Here is a 19,042-nt window from a genome sequence, read left to right on the forward strand (position 1 = left end):
CCAATGCTGGATATACTTCCAGACACATACACATGCATGCCAAGTATTATTAAATGAACTAATTAAATGCAGCCAACAGCATTTAGAGAAATGAAATAATTTGCTCAATTCACGTAGCTGGTAGAGAGCAAACAATAAACAACTAAAATTAATAATAGTAATGAATAATAAGATAAATGAATAAAACAATAAATTTGAATACCAGCTACCTGAATTCAGGAAGCATCTTGTTCTTTTCCAGTTATGGGGCTTGAACTCAGGGCCTGGGAGCCATCACTAAGCATTCTGTGTTCAAGGCTAGCACTCTACCACTTTGAGCCACAATTCCACTTCCGGTTTTCTGTTGGTTAATTGCAGATAAGAGTCTCACAGACTTTCCTAACTAGGCTGGCTTTGAATTTCAACCCTCAAATCTCAGTCTCCTGAATAGCTAGGATTACAGGCATAAACCAACAATCCCAAGCAAGGAGATGCTTGGAAACAGGGGGAAATATTCAGGCTGCAGAGTTAATGATGAATCAAGCTGCTTGGCCAGTGCGGTCCTGCAGTGGTCCCTGAGTCTCTGGCTTTACCTGGAGTCTGGCTGGTTGTCTCTGAGGTGAAGCCTCTAACAATCAAAAAGCCTATGTGGCTGAGCAGATACATAACGAGGGTCCTGAAAGCTCCCGTGCAAGAGTGTGCCCTTGGTGAAAATTAGCCTCTATGTGAAAAGGGAAACTTCAGCCACCTGCCAAAAAAGCAGCCCTGGCTCCTTTTCCATCATATACAGTACTTGAATAAATCCACTATCACTGGCTTTTCCTTTCAATTTTGTCACAAAGCCAAGAGTGGCATTTCAAAGGACACGTTTACCCCCTAGCAGTTTCTCTCTTCCACCACCATGCACTTTCTTCTCATAAAATCAGACCAGACAATGAAGCCGGTAAGATTGATGTCCTCTTTCTCCTTCCGCAGCCCTGAGATGGGCCTGGCTCAGGAGCTGTGCCTTTCCAACAATAAACATGTAAATGAAAATGCTTCAAGAGAGAGACAATCAAATTTTAACAACTGACAACAACCAAAAAGGGAAAAGGAAAGGCTTTAATTGATATAGCAGAGGGGTGAATTTCAAAGAACATATGGCGTACAAATAATGAGCTGGACAAAAACTACAGGGGAAAATCTCCACCTCAGGTTTCTGAAGAGCTCTGCCTTAATGCTCCCAGACATCTGGAGCACACACATCGGCAACAAACTGTCCCTGCGAAATGTAACCAAACAAATCAACTGCTCTGCTCTTCATTCCAAGCACTCATTTTTACACGAGCCCAAAAGCTATGGTCATCACCGTTACAGCATTCATGATTAAAAAATCAGCAGGTAGATAGATTATGGAATGTGAAACAGAGGTTTCATACACTCAGCAATCCTATCACCTCTGCCAAAAACATAAGCTGCTCACATAAATCCCAGAAGCTTGACATTTGCCACCTTTTCTTTTCTTGTCCCTCTGCAGGACTGCAAGGAGGGAAAATATCAGTGCTTTCCCCAGACTTAAGAGATGGCAAATTCTAAGATGATTGAAAGCTATTTGTGGGTTTTTCACTGCCTCTGTCTTCCATGACAATTGGCAGACTAATTTTTCCACTCCCCAAATTCCAAATGTGAAGAAGGAAAAATTGATAGGAATGTTAATTGCCAAAATAGAGTTTTAAAAACTGTAGTATACTTAGTGGTGATGGGCCATTTTCCAACAAGATATAGGGGGAGTGGAGGGAAGGGAAGAATGAAAATAAAATAAAGGAAATGAAGGGAAAGAAAGAAGGAAGAAAAAGAAAGACTCCTAAGAGCTTAAGATAAAAACTCCTGCAATTATAATTGTTTTGCTTCAACATCTCTATAGAATTTATATCTACATCCTTATTCCCCAAAAATGGGCTTTGTTTTTTCTCATTCATAAATGAAAGTATTGGACTTAATTGAACTTCCAGTTGTCCTCTCCAAATTCTATAATCTTAAATATATATGTATGTGTGCACTGATAGTTATACACATCACTGGTATGAAATGTATATACATACAATATCTAAAAATAGACCTATACATGCAAATGTATGTATACATGTGTATATACATGCATGTGTGTTGAGATAGTATGAGGACATGCCAGCAGAATTTTTAAATAAAAATGCATTTTCCCATACATCCAATGTGCATGTTTAGCCTCTTGGTTTCTCTGACTCTGAAGAAAAGTAGACTTGGAATCATGGGTGGAAAATAGGTTTCAACTTGCTTGCCAAACCTAATCCTTTGCCAGGATCATTATGTTGAAAAGGATCGGCGAAGCTGTGCCTGGGCTCAGCATAAAAGACTACTTATATTTATAATGAGTATATATAATGAGTATTTATATATAGTGAGCATTTATAATGAGTAATTAAAATAAGTCATAACATGAGGCAGATCATACATGATATTTCTATTGCTCTCAATAAGCCTATTAAAGTCTAAACTCTATTCTTCTTTGTAGGGCCTTCCTGCAGGCACAAGAGAGACGTTGCAAGTTTTACCCTTCGGCTTTGACCACCAGAGAGACAGCATCCAAAGAGATGGGATGATTTGCCTGTGGTCAAAACTGGAACCCAAGCCTTCTGAGCCCAGCTCTCTTGCATTTGGCCACATCGCCTTCCCTCAATCCCACCAAGCCCTGTGAGGGGAAAAAATGGCCAGTCAGGAAAGATAATCTGTGAATATTTTAAACAGAAAAAAAATTTAATTAGGGAATTCATTGCTATAGGTAACTGAAGGGCTAAGACACAAAACAGATGAAGCAATCCAAGGATTAGTAGCAGTAGAAATTTGCTATCATCCTTAGGCTGAAAGAATTTGAAGAGAAGGTGATGATCTTTCCCAAAGCCATTTCAAAAACTACTTGGAGAGGATGGGAACTATAAATGAAGAGGCTGGAGGCAGCTGGAACCATGGAAGAGAATATGAGAAATCTATGCTTCTCCCTATTGTCTACTTCCAGGATTTCACGAGCACTCTACTGGACCAGACTCAAAGATCAAAGCCTGAGAAATGTATCTGCATAATTGTAAGCAATGACATTCACAGACAAATAACGCATTACAAGATAGGTAGATAGACACGGGTAGGATTTCAGGCCAGGAGGCTACATTTATATCTTTGAACAGGCCTAATTTTTCTTCCCCCCACCCCACCCCTTGAACTCAGGGCCTCATGCTTGCTAAGAAAGTCCTACCACTTGAACCATATACTCCTAAGTCCTTTTTCACTTTAGCTACTTTTTGGATAAAGCCTCACTTTTTTACCCTGTAATGAAGTCAAAAGAGATCCTCCTATTTGTGCCTCCCAGGTGGCTCAAATGACAGGCAGGAACCACCATACTTGTCTTGTGGGCTGACATCTGGTCTCGTTGACTTTTTGCTTAGGCTTCCAGGCTTTCACCTCCTTAAGTGGCTGGATAGACCCAATTTCTTCTACCTAATCCTTAATTTTCTCCTCCTAAAATATTTTTACACTCTCTCAAATGAAGCTGGAAAGGGTGTTATTTTTTTCTGTCTGAACCTCTTACCTGTAGTTTCAAGGCCAGGGGGACAGATGGGGATACAGAAGATTTGAGGGCATTTTGTTGTACAGCGAAAACTATGAAACTATATGAAGGTTTAAGACATGAAGAGAAAAGGGTAAATTAGCAGGGGGAGGGGGGGGCACCAGGAGAGCACTGCAGTCCAATGACAAAGTCTTTACATCAATTGCTCAAAGAGTTCTAAGACACTGTAAGATCTGTGACTTGAGTCAATGGATCTTACAAGGTAATAATTCTCAAAACATGGTACTGGACATCTACATCAGAACCTCCTTAACAATTCTGTCCGATATTTAAATTCAATAGGCTTAGCAAATCTAGACATAGAACTTGAAGATTGTTCTTTGGGGTAGAGTCACTATGACACATTGGGAATAAGATGTCTGAACAAGAAATTTCCTTAGCAGGAACCAGAAATACAGGGTGTGGCTACCATTGTTCATTCCCAGAGAAGTTAGCATCCACTTTTGTGACTCATGCCATCAATAGCTGGCCAAGGGTGTAGCAGATAGCCCACAAGAAGGCCTACTCATTGACCAGCCCTGTTCCTTAGGGTCTGTCCTATTTCTGGTCTGTGTATCTGCAGGTGTTCTTACCTCTCTACGATTCCCTGAGAAAGATGTCTAGGTTGCTAATCTAGAAAGCTTGCTTCTCCTTTCATGGCAGTCCTTTTAAGCTCTCCCCTCCTCTGCCTCACATTGAACTCCCGAGGAATGCTGTCTCTGAATTGGGGACCTTCCTGAGTGGCCAGCTCTCTCTTCCCCATGTTGCCCTGAGGCCACAGAGGAAGTGTAGTAAATGCAGCAGTTCCAGCTGTGGGTCTGGGTGGCTTTCCCATCACAGGTGAGGAGGAACACTCTGATCCCTTTGGGGCTGACTGAAGTTGGTGCCATGTTACACCTGATCTTAGGGAGCAATTTTTGTTCTTTCCAGGTTCCCCCCACAGGGAAACCATACCACAGATTGACAAAGGCCCAGTCATCCCCTCCATAGAAAAAAGGCTCTCCTTTCAGCATTGTTCTATGTGCCTGGTATAACAATGTTTCTTTTCCTTTAAACAATCAACAGGGGACACCTTCCCAGGATGGAAGATGAAAAGACGGTGAGATTACCTGCCAGAACCATTTAGGCTTTAATGATTTTCACGTGAGCGCTTCCAGAGGCGCTGAACAGCAACCAAGTCATAGGATGCCGTTCTAATAAAATTAAAATTACTAAAATAAACTGCCAGGCATCTGGAAAGCACTGAGAGCACAACATATTATGTAAACTGACATCCAAATATTGTACACCTACGTGGCCCTTGAGATGCAACAAAGGCATTATGCATGCTGAAGCCTTATTTCAAATATTTTAATTTCCTTGTAAGTAGATTGTAATCACTAGGTAGCCAAATCATATTCAATATCAATTTCCTTTATGTTGTCCAGTAGTTTGTAGTTTCTTTGTATCACTCAAATTCACCCTTATATACATCCTAGAGCTGCAAATACAAAGCAAGGGCTACTCAAATGAAAAACAGACTTAAGATAGGATTAAAGGTTTAACTATGAACACTGTGTGATTCTATGAAAATCAAGCTTTATGATCACTCTTTGGGGGAAAAGAAAACATTAAACGGCAAATGACATTCAGTCTGATCATGAATATTGATAATATTATATTTATTTTAAATATAATATATTCATCGGTACTCAACCAAAAGTAAAATTAAACTCATCAGGATGAGAATAACTGTTTGGTTTTGCAAAAGTCAAGGACTCTCATTGGGTGGCTTAATGACTTCTTGTTTGTGTTCTGTTTGCATAAATTATCCATCAAGTACAGCCATCGCACCGGATGCAGCTTGGCGCTTGCCGAGGAATGAGAGCCGCATCAGGATCCTCATTAAAGGGAAATGGAATTGCGACCGAGTCATTACTCCACGCCTGGCAAGGCTCGGCTGTCTTCACTCACCATCCTTTTGCACCAATTCCATTTGAAGCAGGAACTGGGCTCACAGACCTGGATTTTTAAAAGCAACGGATGCAATCAAACAATAGACCCCATAAGAGACGACAGCCCTGGAAGCCAAATGTGATAAAGAAAGGGGAGGGAGGTGTTGGGGATCCAAATGATGGGTTTCAAGGCAATCTGCTGAGTCTCTGAGAATGCAGGTGTTGGGTTCATCTAGCTGCGATGTACCACACACGTATAAATCCTTTCCTCAATATCTACAGACATTCTTTCTACCTCATGGTGTTACTCCGCAATAAACTGGGTATGGATCACACCCAAGTGCTGCTGTGTGTGTAATACTAATTAAGTAAGACAGGCAAAAATGATGGCAGCCTTGTTTCCCATAGTACAATCATCGTGTTCCAGTCTGGACACAACCTGCAGCCATTCCAAGATAATTGTGTTACTTAACTCAGGAAAGCTTCTGAGAAGGTTGTTTTCTAGAAAATGGTCACACAAAATGAAGTTGTGGCACATGGGGGACGCTATATAACAAGAAGAGAGTCACTTCCCAACAGAACAGTGAGATATTATGTTTCTGAGATGTCCTAAGCTGAGCATATGTTATATTGGAATAAAACATGCAGGTGTATCCAAGAGGAAGAAGAAACACACGCCTTTTCTTACTGCAATCTTCAATGAAATTGCCTGTGTATGACTAGAGACAGGTCTGGTTTGGTTCACAGACATCCAGCTTTGGGATAAGAAATGGAAGTGCATTTTCAAATGATGATCATCACCATAATCTGCCTTGACTAAACCTGTCCTCAAGGCTGAGACACTAATCGTTTAAAGTTGTCATAAATGTTGTGCACAGGACAGCCTACCCCTTCAAGATCCACACAGCTGGGACCCAGAGTCAGGCTATAACTGGCTCAGACTGGTCTTTCATAAGGCAAACTAAACGGATAGCAAAAGCAACTGGGAAGTTATGTACCTTGTTATAAAACACATCCTCAAGCCCTAGTAATATCTCATAATATGACCTTACTCATAGGTTCAAGTACATGAAGGGACTTTGTACTCACAGGTGACAGGAAACAGTGCGCTCCACTTACACAGCAGACAGGAAAACCGGGAAGGAAATTTAAATTACAACAGGCAGGTGTGGCAGATATTAAAAGACAGAAATAAGGACAAGCTGTTAAATAAGGACCACATTATTCAAAGAGTGTAAGAAGAATAGACTTTAGGTGACTGAATGTCAGGGTAAATACACATATCAAAATGCTGATTATCACAGCAAGCAGTAGTGTAAGATAATCTCTTGGAAAGCAAACATGAAACAACTCTTTTGGTAGACCACAAATGCCAACAATACCAACTATCAGCAATTTCATGTGGTACAACCTAATACTCCCGGCCTTAAATCAGGCTCTTGAGCAGCACCTAGAACACATGAAGCCATCAATGAATATTTGTAGGAGGAGTGAATAAGTAAGTGGATTTGCAAGCATTTATATGAAAATGTCTATCTGAATGAGCAAGAATTAGTTATGCTCAGTAGTGTCATAGACTTTAACCATTTGTAGACATGGTCAATCATCATCTTCCTAACTCTTTTATATCATCAACAATAATGCTTAATAAAAATAACAAAGCCTACCTTGTTCCCTCAACATTTTTATATGAATTGGAAAAAGAAACACTACCAAGGGATCCATGAACAATTATTTGATTTAAACCTTGGTGCTGGTTTAAAAACATTCAAGGAAAAAGGCCCATCTTTATTACATAAAACTTGTTGAGACACCTAATAATCCCTTAGCCTAGTAATAGAGGCCAGCTCCGTTCTTTCAGTGGTGAGGGCCAAAACTCTTACAGTAATCATTTTTTCCTTAGTTTGTTCTCAGGCTATATCCAACTTATCAGAAAATCTTGAAGCAGTACCGACATGCATCTGGAATGGAGCCACTTCTCACCATGTCTTCTGTACTTCACCTTCACACATGCCCAAGGCAAACTGTAGTCTTCTCCCTCTATTAGTAGAAGAACCTGGACTGGACTCCTGGGTTAGTTGGGTTATTGTTTCCTTTCTTTAAAAAAAAATTATCTTTAGGTAGTCGTACAAAGGAATTGCCATTTAACAAAGCCCTTTGTGAATACAACAAATCGATAAATCTTGATCGTGTCCATCCTTTCAACAGTCTCATTCATCTCTCCCCTACCCAGCCCTTCTCTCTCTTAATTTTGTAGTCTCCCTGTTTTTAAGCTATGCCTCCCTACATAGTAAATTTCACACAAAAAATCATCACCTACAAAACCTTCCATCAATTCCCCTTTTTATTTGAAGTCAAAGTCCTCACAACTGTCCAAGAGCCCTTCCTTCCTCTGCCGTGCCCAAGGTCCTCATTACTACCTGACTTGATTTCCTGCTACTCTTGGTTCTGAACACTTCACTCCTACCGGATGGTCTTCTCCAGATTTCCACTCAAGTCTCTTGCTCTCAGGAAGGCCACACCCATTTATCCCATCCAAAATGACAATCTTCACATGTCTTTCCTCTGCTCTTCGTATCTCATTATGTGTGGTTCTAAAGGATATCAACAAATTCTCCATGTCTCCCTTCCAGTAGGGGGTCTTAACTCCTCTCGTGGTGAGTATAGGCCTTACTGAGTGACTCCCATTTAACAAATAGTATGTTGCAGAAGTAGCTGGTCCTATGAAGGTGTGTGGCTTCTTATTCTCTCTCACTCTTAGAAGCCCACGGTTACATCAGAAGATGCCCACATAACTCTAGAGAGTTCCTCATGGAGAGAAACTGAGGCCAATAGCCTCAGTACAAACGTCATGGAAAAGGATCCTTCAGTACCCATCAACTTAAGCTGTCAACTTAGTACAACCCTAGACAATATTTTGACACTATGTTCATGAAAAATCCTGAACTAGAAACACCTAGCCAAGCTAATCCCAGACTCCTGACCCACAAAATCTTGGCAAAAATACAGTTACTATTTTAAGCCTCTATTCAATTGGTTACATCCCAACAAATAACTAATACAGCCATCCCCACCTCTCACCATGGAGACATAGCATGTAGCTTAATTAATTATCCTGTTTATTGACTGCCCCCACACACTCCCAAGGATTATAACTTCTGTGAGGAAAGGGCTATTTGTCTATTTTGTTCATTATCATGATACCTCTGCCAAAAACAATTAAGTGAATTAATCTTTCCCTTTTAATCATGAATGTGGTAGGTATCCAGGATATTCCTAAATGAATGGATCAGCAAGAAGTGGGAAATTCTGATGCATAAGGATGTTAGCAAGAGCATCTTTACTTGCTCAAGTAGCAAGAGTGATACTGAGTAGCCTGCCGTTGGTGTGGGACTGAAATAAGGACCACGAGGATGGTCTTTTCATGGCTAAGGATGTGTTCTCACAGAAAATCCAATCAACCCCTAGGTAACTCGAGTGTTGGATCTTGCCAGGCAGACAACAAAACCACTAGCAGAGCTTGCTACACTCATAAATGCCCAGACTGCATCCCAGTCTCCTAGGCTAGGAGGTCTGGAAGGGAGCCTTGGCATATCTGACTGTAAAAAGGTGTCTCTAGATGATTCTGCTGCCCAGCCAAGCCTCAGAACCACTTCACTGCATGGTAAATGAATAGGAAATCTAGGCTAATCCACACTCTACTACTGCTGAAAGCATTTAACATCCGTGCAGCTGCTAGGAAATCTCCTTCTTCGTTTATTCATTTACTAATGATGTATTAAGTTGCTGGGCACTAGGCTAGCTCCTGAGGGAATTCAGAGCTTGAAAGAACTCAGGATCTGAGAAGGAAGATCAGACTCACCCAATGAGACATATAACCCACAAAGCCTAGTGTCAGCATCTACCCTTTCTCACCATCCCAGTCTCAAATTGCTCCACCCATAAACCTTGGGCATATGTCATCAAAGAAACATAGCTAGGTGGTAAATGCAAGAGCAGACTGGGAATTTCTAAGGAGAATGCATAAGGCAACCCAAGGAAGCCCAGAGTTTTAAGGAATTTCACAGAAAAGATCATCTTGTTGTGATGTCAAGAAAAAAAAGGTAGAAACAGATACCTGGAATCTAAAGAAACTCCAGATCATATAGAACTCTTGAAGGCAAAGGCATGGAACTCTCCAACAACCATGGTGACAGTGGCATGTCTGTGTAACATGAATTGATATCTTCTGTCTCAGATCTGTGCCCTGAATATTCTGAAAAACAAGTTCCATTTAGACAAGGGATACCTAGTAACTGATTGTTTATTCCAGTACTGACTAACAGAATAAACACTGGCAAGAGTGTGCTGGACTATGGCGGCTCTAGTCCTGGTTTGTTACTAACCTGGATCATAGGAAAGAATTTGAATTGTTCAAGAATCTCTATTTCACCAGGCACAAGTGACTTACGCCTGTTACCTACCCACACAGGAGGATCATGGTTCAAAGCCAATCCGGGCAGGAAAGACTGTGAGACTCTTATCTCCAATGAATCACAAAAAAAAAAAAAAAAAAAAAAAAAAAAAAACTGGAAGTGGAGCTGTGGCTCAAGTAGAAGAGCACTAGCCTGAAGTAAAAAAGGTTAGGGACAGCATCCAGGCCCAGAGTTCAAGCCCCAGAACAGGACACACCCTCACACACAAAAAAAATTCTGTTTCTTCTTCTACTGAATAATACCAAGAGCAGAGGAATAAGTGATCTTCAAAGTTAATGTGATTTTTTTTGTTCTAATAATCAGTCCAAAATGATATGTGCAGTGTGTGTATAGTGTGTGTGTGTGTGTGTGTGTGTGTGTGTGTGTGTGGTAATGATTCATTATTACACTGTGAGAAATGGAAAGGCCTGTGTGTATAGGAGAGAGATTATGACTTGACTTCATTGGTAAAGGAAGCAAACACCGGCAGGCATATGCTAATATCCAGAGTGTAGTTGACAAGGTTATCCTTCACTTGGAAGGTATTTCAATACCAATTGGATGAGTTAGAACAAATACCCCCTGGCATTCTTGCAGTACCAGAGAACTCTCAGAGCCAAAGATTTAGACCCAGGAGTTCATTTGGGTTACACAATGCCCTGGGCTTGTGGGAAGCTGACACGAGGAGGGGGGGGGTGGCCCTCCCACTTTGCTGTTCCCTGGCTCATCGCTGGTTCAGGGAGGGCATCTGAAGACTGAAGACCCACCCCAGCAGCACAACACAACAGCTCTCCACCTGCAGGCTTGGCGTGGGCAGGGACTTGATTGATGTTGCAGCAGGTGGCGAGCTGATGGCCGTGGGAGGTTGTAACTCCTTGTTCCCTTGCCAATTAGTTCCCAAGAAGGAATCATTCTAAAGAGAGACTTTGAGCCCTGTCTCTACTCTTTCAGCACAGAGGAAGGGACTAGAGACTCAGAAAAACAAGGTGAAAATGGAGATCCTGAGAGTCATTTCCATCACACTCAGTAGCGAGGGTTTTTTTTTTGTTGTTATTGTCTTGTTTTATTTTCTTGCAAGTCCTGGAGCTTGAACTCAGGGCCTGTGGATCTCAAGGATGGATTCTGCATGGAAAGATGTTGCAAAAGAGAAGAAAGGATGCACTAGGAATTGAGGTACCTGATATTCAACTGTATCCTTTACCTGCTGCATGAACTCCAGCACATTGCATGGGCCTTCTGAAGCTGTTTAACAAATCTGCTAAGTGGGAGCAATGCCATCTGCTTGGGCTTTTGAAAAGCATTACTGGTGCTCAAGGTCAGCAACACCTATAGGACAGGGTGCAACAGCAGGAATTGATCTTCACTGCTATCTTAGAGTACTTCTGTTGTTATTACAGCATCCCTTCTCTGAATGAACATTCCAGGAATGCCACTGCAGGAACTGCAGGAAATTCTGAAACACCAGCCTTCTCTTCATTTAATGCCAGAACTTGGCTGGGCGTCCTCTGTGCTTGCTGTCCAAAAACTGTGACATATTCCCAAGCAATCTCTTGATGAAAGATTGTCCATCAATTCCAATAATTGTTAACAGGTATCTGTTTAAAACCTCTATGGCTCTTTAGGACATATAGATGAATCAAACTAACCAGGCTGCCTGCTTGCAAAAGGTTTAATTTTGCAGGAGGTGTTTGGATATGCCTATAATCCCAGTGCTTGGGAATGTGAGGCAGGAAAAATCACCAGGTTCCAAAGCAGCCTAGGTGACCTAGTAAGACCTTGTCTCAAAACAAAATTTAAAATGAAACAAAAGACAAAAAAAGCTTAGTTGTGTTGGTTTTGTTTTGTTTTTATGCTAGTACTGGGTTTGAACCCAACACCTCCACACTGTCCCTTAGCTTCTCAATCAAGGCTGATACTCTACCACGTGAGCATGCTTCCACTACTTCCTTTTTGCTGGTTGATTGGAGATAAGAGTGTCACATTCTCTCCTGCTCAGGATGGCTTCAAACTCGCTGAGATCCTCAGATCTCAGCCTCCAAAGTAGCTAGAATGATAGGCATAAGCCACCAGCATGGGGCATCAGCTTATATTTTAAACGAAAGAATTGGGCAGAGATGAGGCTTTAGCCCTGAGCTCCCTGGAGAACAGCACTGTGGACACAGGAACAGCCAGTACAAAGAGCTGATTGACCCAAACATCAAACATAATGGGATCCTGGTGCCTGGAGTTGGGAGGTCTCAGAGAAGAGGGGTAGCGTAAGGGATTACACAGGGATCCAGAGGGAGCTGAGGCATTCAATAAATGAAGTTGCTCTGAGTGCCAGCCAGTGCTGCCAGACCACAGGAGGGACAAGCAGATAAGTTAGGCTACCAAAGGATGAGTGGGACTATGGGGCCCTTAAGAGATCTGTACTAAATTTCCCAGCGGTGGCCTTATAGAAGACCAGCTAATAAGGGATGGAGGGGGCAGTGGTCTGCATCCAATCACCTGCAGACTGTTCTCTGTCCCCTTGACCCCACTACCACCCACAGCATGGTGAAATGTCCACACATTGGGCATTTCTTGGCCCATCTCCAGTGGCTTCCTTTGACAGAGAGAGAGAAAGAGAGAGAGGAGAGAGAGAGGGGGGAGAGAGAGAGAGAGGAGAGAGAGAGAGAGAGAGGAGAGAGAGAGAGAGAGAGAGAGAGGAAAGTTATTGTTTAAGAAAGACACGCCAACACCAAATTCACCCTTTGGGTGCTAGTCCATTTGCCGTCCCATCCCTCCCACCCCCCACCCCAATTCTAACAGGGGCTGTGCTGCTGCTGTTAGGGTGCAAGCAAATCACCCCTCTGGCTCCTCTCCCTTCTGTCCCCTAAGTCTTCCAGGAGCTGACCAAGCTGAAGGCCTTGGGCTATGGCTTCCATACTGGATACAGCTATCTCAGCCTTGCCTCCTCTCTCTCCAGTTATTAGCAAAGAGATGCTAGCATGAGAACACAAGATTGGCTTCGTGCCTGAGGGCGAGGCAGGCATAAGCAGCGGGGGACATGCCTCTCCCAATAAAAATTAATGGAACAAAACCCCCCTGTGTGCTGCCTGAGTTTTATCTCCCAGGGAGTTTAGTTTCCATCCTTCTCTCACTGAGCCCTCCTTCTGAGCTCTCCTGCCCCCTGGGTGTCTTTGGCAGAGGTTAAAGGACCATCATCAAAGGGAAAGGGGTCCAGAATGAACCAGAATGGGAGGGGTTGGCCTATATTCAAAGCACACATGCACACACATGCGTATACACATGTACACTCCCACATGTGCAGGCACAGACGCTTGCACATGTATGCACCTCTCTCTGGGTGAAGTCATTAACAATTTCATTGAGGAAAATAGTTCTATCACGGGGGCAGCAGGCAGGAGTTTTATAGAAAGCCTACTAAGAGTCTGCAAAACAGTCAAGAGCCTTTGGTTTTCTTTTTTGTCTCCGTTTTGTATAGAAAAGCACCACATGTATGCATTGTTGTTGGGGAAGGGTGCTTTTGTGCGGTGTTCGTCCGAAGTGAGCAGAGTGTACACGCAGCCCTCGACCTCCTAGCTCTCACTCCCTTCCTCAGAAGCCAGCCCTGCTGGACTGGATCACTCCATCCTTTCAGCTTGGTTCATCTGGGGGTGGAATGTCCCAGTGTCCTAGTTCCTTTATTGGTCTAGTTTAGAGGAGGCAGAAAGTGACACTGCACAAAATCTGGGTGGCAAAGGAAAACGTGTCCAACTTCATGTTTTAAAGCTTGCCATAGGTTCCGAGTGACACAAATGAAGAGCAGAAATGCTGGTTGTGTCCAGTTAGTCATTTTTTTTCTGCTTTTCTTACCTAACATATGGCTTCCTGACCAATACTGATTCCAGTTTCTCCTCCTCAAGATGCTTCACTGTAAATACACCAAGATGGAAGCCACGAGCCATCAACGTATGCCAACCTGCAACTGGTGATTTACATACGAGAGAAAATGTAATTCCCGTACAGTCAGATAGATGACTTTCGGTACTGACAGTTTTAGAGTAAAGATGGGAGAAGGAACAGAGGGAGGAGAAGGTGATCGGATGCCAATCCAGAGTCAGGGAACATCAGAGAGATTGAAAGACAGGGACAAGACATGACCCAGCAGATGCTACTGAGCTAGAGCAGCATCCTGGGGAAAGAGGGTTAAACAAAGGGCTGGTGGCATTCGCCACTGACTGCCATCTTAGTCCTGTGCACTCCAGTCCCATGGTCCTGACAACTCCAGGCCCCATGACTTCATCTATCCCAGGCCCCCTGGCCCTACCCACTCCAGGCCCTATGGTTCTGACCACTCCAGCCCCCATGCAAGGCCCTACAACTAGGAGGCAGAAATACTACCAGACCTGTTACTCTGCAAGGGCAGCTCTAGTTACAAGCCACTACTGCTTGTTGTTGTTTTAAACTTAAAGAAGGCAATAAGGTAGAATATTCAGAATGGTACTATTTATATTGAGAGCCACTTAACTAGAACAATATGTATCTAAGGAAGGGCACAGTATTGGATTGAATATTATACAGTGATTAAGGATGATATTTACTGAGAGTTAGTAGCAACCTTAAGATATGTCATAAGATGTGCTATCCACTGGTAACTACAAATATGAAATAAACACTAGAAGAAAATATCTTGAAATAGTAGATATTCTAATAAGGGGGTAGGTTGTAAGACTATGGGTTATTTTTTACTAGAATGTAAAAAAGTGAAGACAGAAAGTAAATTGGCTGCATGATCCATCGCAAAAGTAACTCCCTTCACACCTTCACACGGTTGGTCCAGAGCAAGTATGATTAACAGATCCCATACCTTCCTCCAACATATACCACACAAACCACATACACACACACAATTAATTACATAGCACACACCATGCATACCCACAGAGCACACACAGCACATAAACTGCACATATACACTCATGTGGATTTTTCCCCCAACATGCATCGTACATGGGCTTCAGCTTAGGTAAGGCTTTGCTCCTGGGGACTTCTGTCAAACAGTGAACAGGGCATTTTTCTCCTTTTGACCTTCACAGGAAGCTAAAGCTTGATCTCCATGGGAGCCAAATGGGACCCCTTAAACCAGTCCTCAGCCTACAGACCCACAGTGTGTGTGTGTGTGTGTGTGTGTGTGTGTGTGTGTGTGTGTGTGTGTGTGTGTGTGTCTGTGTGTCTGTGTGTGTCTGTGTGTGTCTGTGTCTGTGTCTGTGACGTGCATACTTGTCCTGCTGCCCTGGGTGCTGGCCCTGGCCCTGACCTTTTTTGCTTAAGGCCAGCACTCTACCATTTGAACCACAGCTTCGATTTAGCTTTTTTGTTTTCTTGGTGGTGGTGGATAATTGAGGATAAGAGTCTCACAGACATTCCTGCCTGGGCTGGATTTGAACTGAGATCTTCAGGTTTCAGGCTCCTGAGTAGCTAGGCATGAGCCTACCAGTGCTCAGCCCCACAGTCTTTATTTACTTGAAAGCAGTATCCTGGAACTACCAAACAATCCTACGCAGTAAGAATCCTGAGGCCTGCCTCTTTTGTCTGGGAAAACGCAGCCCTCCTCTACTCATACAGCCCAGCCTGGGAGGCACTTTCCTATTTGCTCTTAGAAAGTATGGTCATCTCTCATTTATGATGCTGGTATCAGGCTTGCTGGAGTCTTGCAGCATTTAACATTAGGCACGGTACATTGCACGTATATAAATCAAATTAACATACACTGTCACTGCGCAGTTGAGCAGCTGTATTCTTTGTGTTAAATTTCATAGTTAAAATGAAACACTTTTCCATTACTAGATTGCAGCTCCACTGGGCGACTACAACAGTTACCTGCCAAAATGAAGCCTTGTAATGGCAGCCCTGTCTCCAAGTGGCACATGCAAACTGGATTTATAAAGTGGCTGAGGAACTGCTAATTGCCACCAGAATAAAACACTAATGTTGATTCAAATGTTTGTAAAAAACTGAGCACTGTAAAGAAATGCATGCCCAGTTCAGCTGGTTAGAGTAGGATTCTGTGAAGGCCAAGATTTTAAAAGCTCGGTATGAGGCCTAATTAATTTGCTGACTTTACGGTCAGGTAGTCTCTACTCCCCCACACTAGCGTGCCATGCTGACCAGTGCTCCTGTATGCATGCGTGCGATAGGCATTCTGAGTATTAGTTTAAAGAAACATGATCGCTGGGTGCTGGCGACTTACACCTGTCATCCTAGCTACTCAGCAGCCTGATATCTGAAGCTCCTCGTTCAAAACTAATCTAGACAGACAAATCAGAGAGAACCTATCTCCACTTAGCCAGCAAAAATTTGGAAGTGGAGGTGTAGCTCAAGTGGAAGAGCATCAGCCTTGAGTAAAAAAAGCCAAATAAGAGTGTGTGACTCTGAATTCGAGCTCTAGTAATGACACACACACATACACACACACACACAAAAAAAAAACTCATGATACATATTATCATGACTCATACAAGGAAACTGAAACCTTGAAAGACAATGCTATCATGACACAGCTAATTAAACAGCATTGCCAGGACTCAGCCAATATCTGACAGAATGCAGAATCTCTATTCTTTCCTCTTCTACAAGTGGCTGTCGCAAATCCCTGACTGCTAGAAGAAGCAAAAACATGTACAGCACACGCTTTGCTGGTGATGGATGCAGGGTGGCACCCTCCCTGCAAAATATACATCATGGTTATTCTTACAGTGCTTTGAGTGTCTTCCCCGAGGACCCCAGGAGTCATTTTCACTGTCGTGTGTGGTACACTTGGTCCACATACAAGGCCCAAAGCAACAAGAGAAAAAGCATCTGCCCACAGCTCAGGACCGTCCACTGCCTCTTGCTTGCGGACACTGTTACTTGCATGTCCCCCTCAATTCTTGGCATTTCACCTCTAGAGGGGGAAGAAATCTCTCCCCCACTTATACCAGTTGGAGCTGTTCAATAACAAATGCACCTCTGTCTTCTAATGGACCTTGAGCCTCAGCCTCAGCATCCGTGGTCTCTTGAATCTGCCTCGGACTTAAGCTGCAAGTCGTATGCAGAATTCTGGACCTGTGAAGACTGGAACACAGTGAACACATGGCAAAGCCATCAGCTCAGTCCACATGGAGTCTGTGGGGTTCAAAACTCCATTCTTTGAGGGAAGTGTGCACTTCTGTTTCCAGGGCCAAGCGTTGTAAATCTCTCTACATGCCGAGTGCCTGCAGCCACGGACGTGCTGAGAGTCAGGAAGCCTGAGACAGGATGGCTCTCGCAAAAGCCATTACCCAAATAATTGGTGGCCACACAGCATAAGAGTTATGCATTTTGGATCAGAGCTACTTTTCTCTGCCAAGTGACCAGTTTACCATAGAGTGGGTAGTGCCTATTTTCCACTCCAGATGGATCAATGGAGCTATTCAGATATTTAGCCAAGCTGGCCATTGCAGTGTGACTTCCCCTATACCTTGTGGGGTTGTTGAGAAAGGTTCTGCATCTCATTCTCGGGATGGCGAGTATATGGGATGATCACAGTCTGGATTTGACACAAGGTATCCATGGGCAATGGTGCCAAATTTGGTTGATAAACTCGATGCAAGTTTTATCTCTGTAGAAAGAAAATATATGTTATGAGAACAGAGAACGAACTCTGAATTCAGCCACCTGACAGTTGGGTGGCTTTGGGCATGTCACCTCATCTGAGTGATTGCACTCATGAGTATATGCAGCTAGAGTGGCAGCCAAGACCACAACCCTGGAGTCCAGGTGTAGTATCTGTAAACGTCTCTTGCCTCAGTTTCTTCATTTAAAAACCAAGTCAAAAGTCACTCCTGTATTTCTTTGGGGGAAAAAAACAAACATGGTTTGGTTGTATAGCACAGCATTATCTGTGAGCTAAATACAGCTCAATCATCCACTTTAAAATTTGTAGTCCATACTGTGCACATTTCATTCCCATAATGTGTGTGTGTGTGTGCGTGTACACACACGTGCGTGCCTATGTGCGCGTGCCCCACTACTGGTGGTTGAACTCAGAGCCTCATGTTCTTGCTTACCTTTTTCACGTCAGGATGATTCTCTTCTACTTAAGCCACAGCTATACTTCTAGCTTTTTCCTTTTCTTTTAAATTGGAGAAAAGAGTCTCTGAGATTTGTCTGCCTAGGCTGGCTTTGAACCTAGGTGCTTAGTCTGAAATAGACATGCGTCAACAGGACCTGGCCATTGAAGGACCTGCATTATTAGGTTGCTGTAGTGACTAAACTCAATACGCTCTAAGTTCTTAGAGGAACACTTGGCCTACAATAACATTTTATGTAAGCAGTATGCTTACATAATATGAGCTACAGTGCAGGCATTAAATCTTCACAACTATTGATGAGATAGAGACAACGTTAAAGCCCACTGCTGGTTTTCTGGTGGCTAATTGGAGGAAAAGGTCTCACCAACTTTGCCTTCCTGGGTTGGCTTCAAACTGTGATCTTCAGATCTCAGCCTCCTGAGTAGCCAGGATTACAGGCGTAAGCCACTGGGGCCTGGCTACAAAGCTGGCTCTTGAGTAAAAGAGCTGTGGTTCAAGAACCACAGCTCTACTTCTAGGCCTCTCATCCTGGGCCCCATACTCTGGAAGAAGGATGGTGAAAAATAGTGACTCTAATTCTCTTTGTTCCACCTTGTTGTAACATCTCCTCACATGGGTTAACTAGATGACTGCTTACCTTATATTCATTATTGTTCTATCCTGTCTCTCCAGTGAGGCTTACAGAAACATTCTAGTCAGTAGCACATTTTTAAAGCTTCTCTCTGGGGTGGTTCATTCCTAGGTAGCTTTTTACATGCAGTTAACCTTGCTCTGAGCTTAACTCAGTTTCCCTCCCAGCCAGAAATGCTTCCAGGTCTTCGTAACATGGAAGCTGATGCTCCTTTGGGGAAGGAAACATAGCTGAGTATAGGCTGAATGCCACTTTAGTCAGCTCACTAAATGAAGCAATTGAGTCACTGCACTGTCTTAATAACACTTTCTGACAACAACATGAAAGATAGTGTATCTCTGCCTTAACTCATG

Source organism: Perognathus longimembris, chromosome 4, assembly GCF_023159225.1.
Source record: "Perognathus longimembris pacificus isolate PPM17 chromosome 4, ASM2315922v1, whole genome shotgun sequence".
NCBI lineage: Eukaryota > Metazoa > Chordata > Mammalia > Rodentia > Heteromyidae > Perognathus > Perognathus longimembris.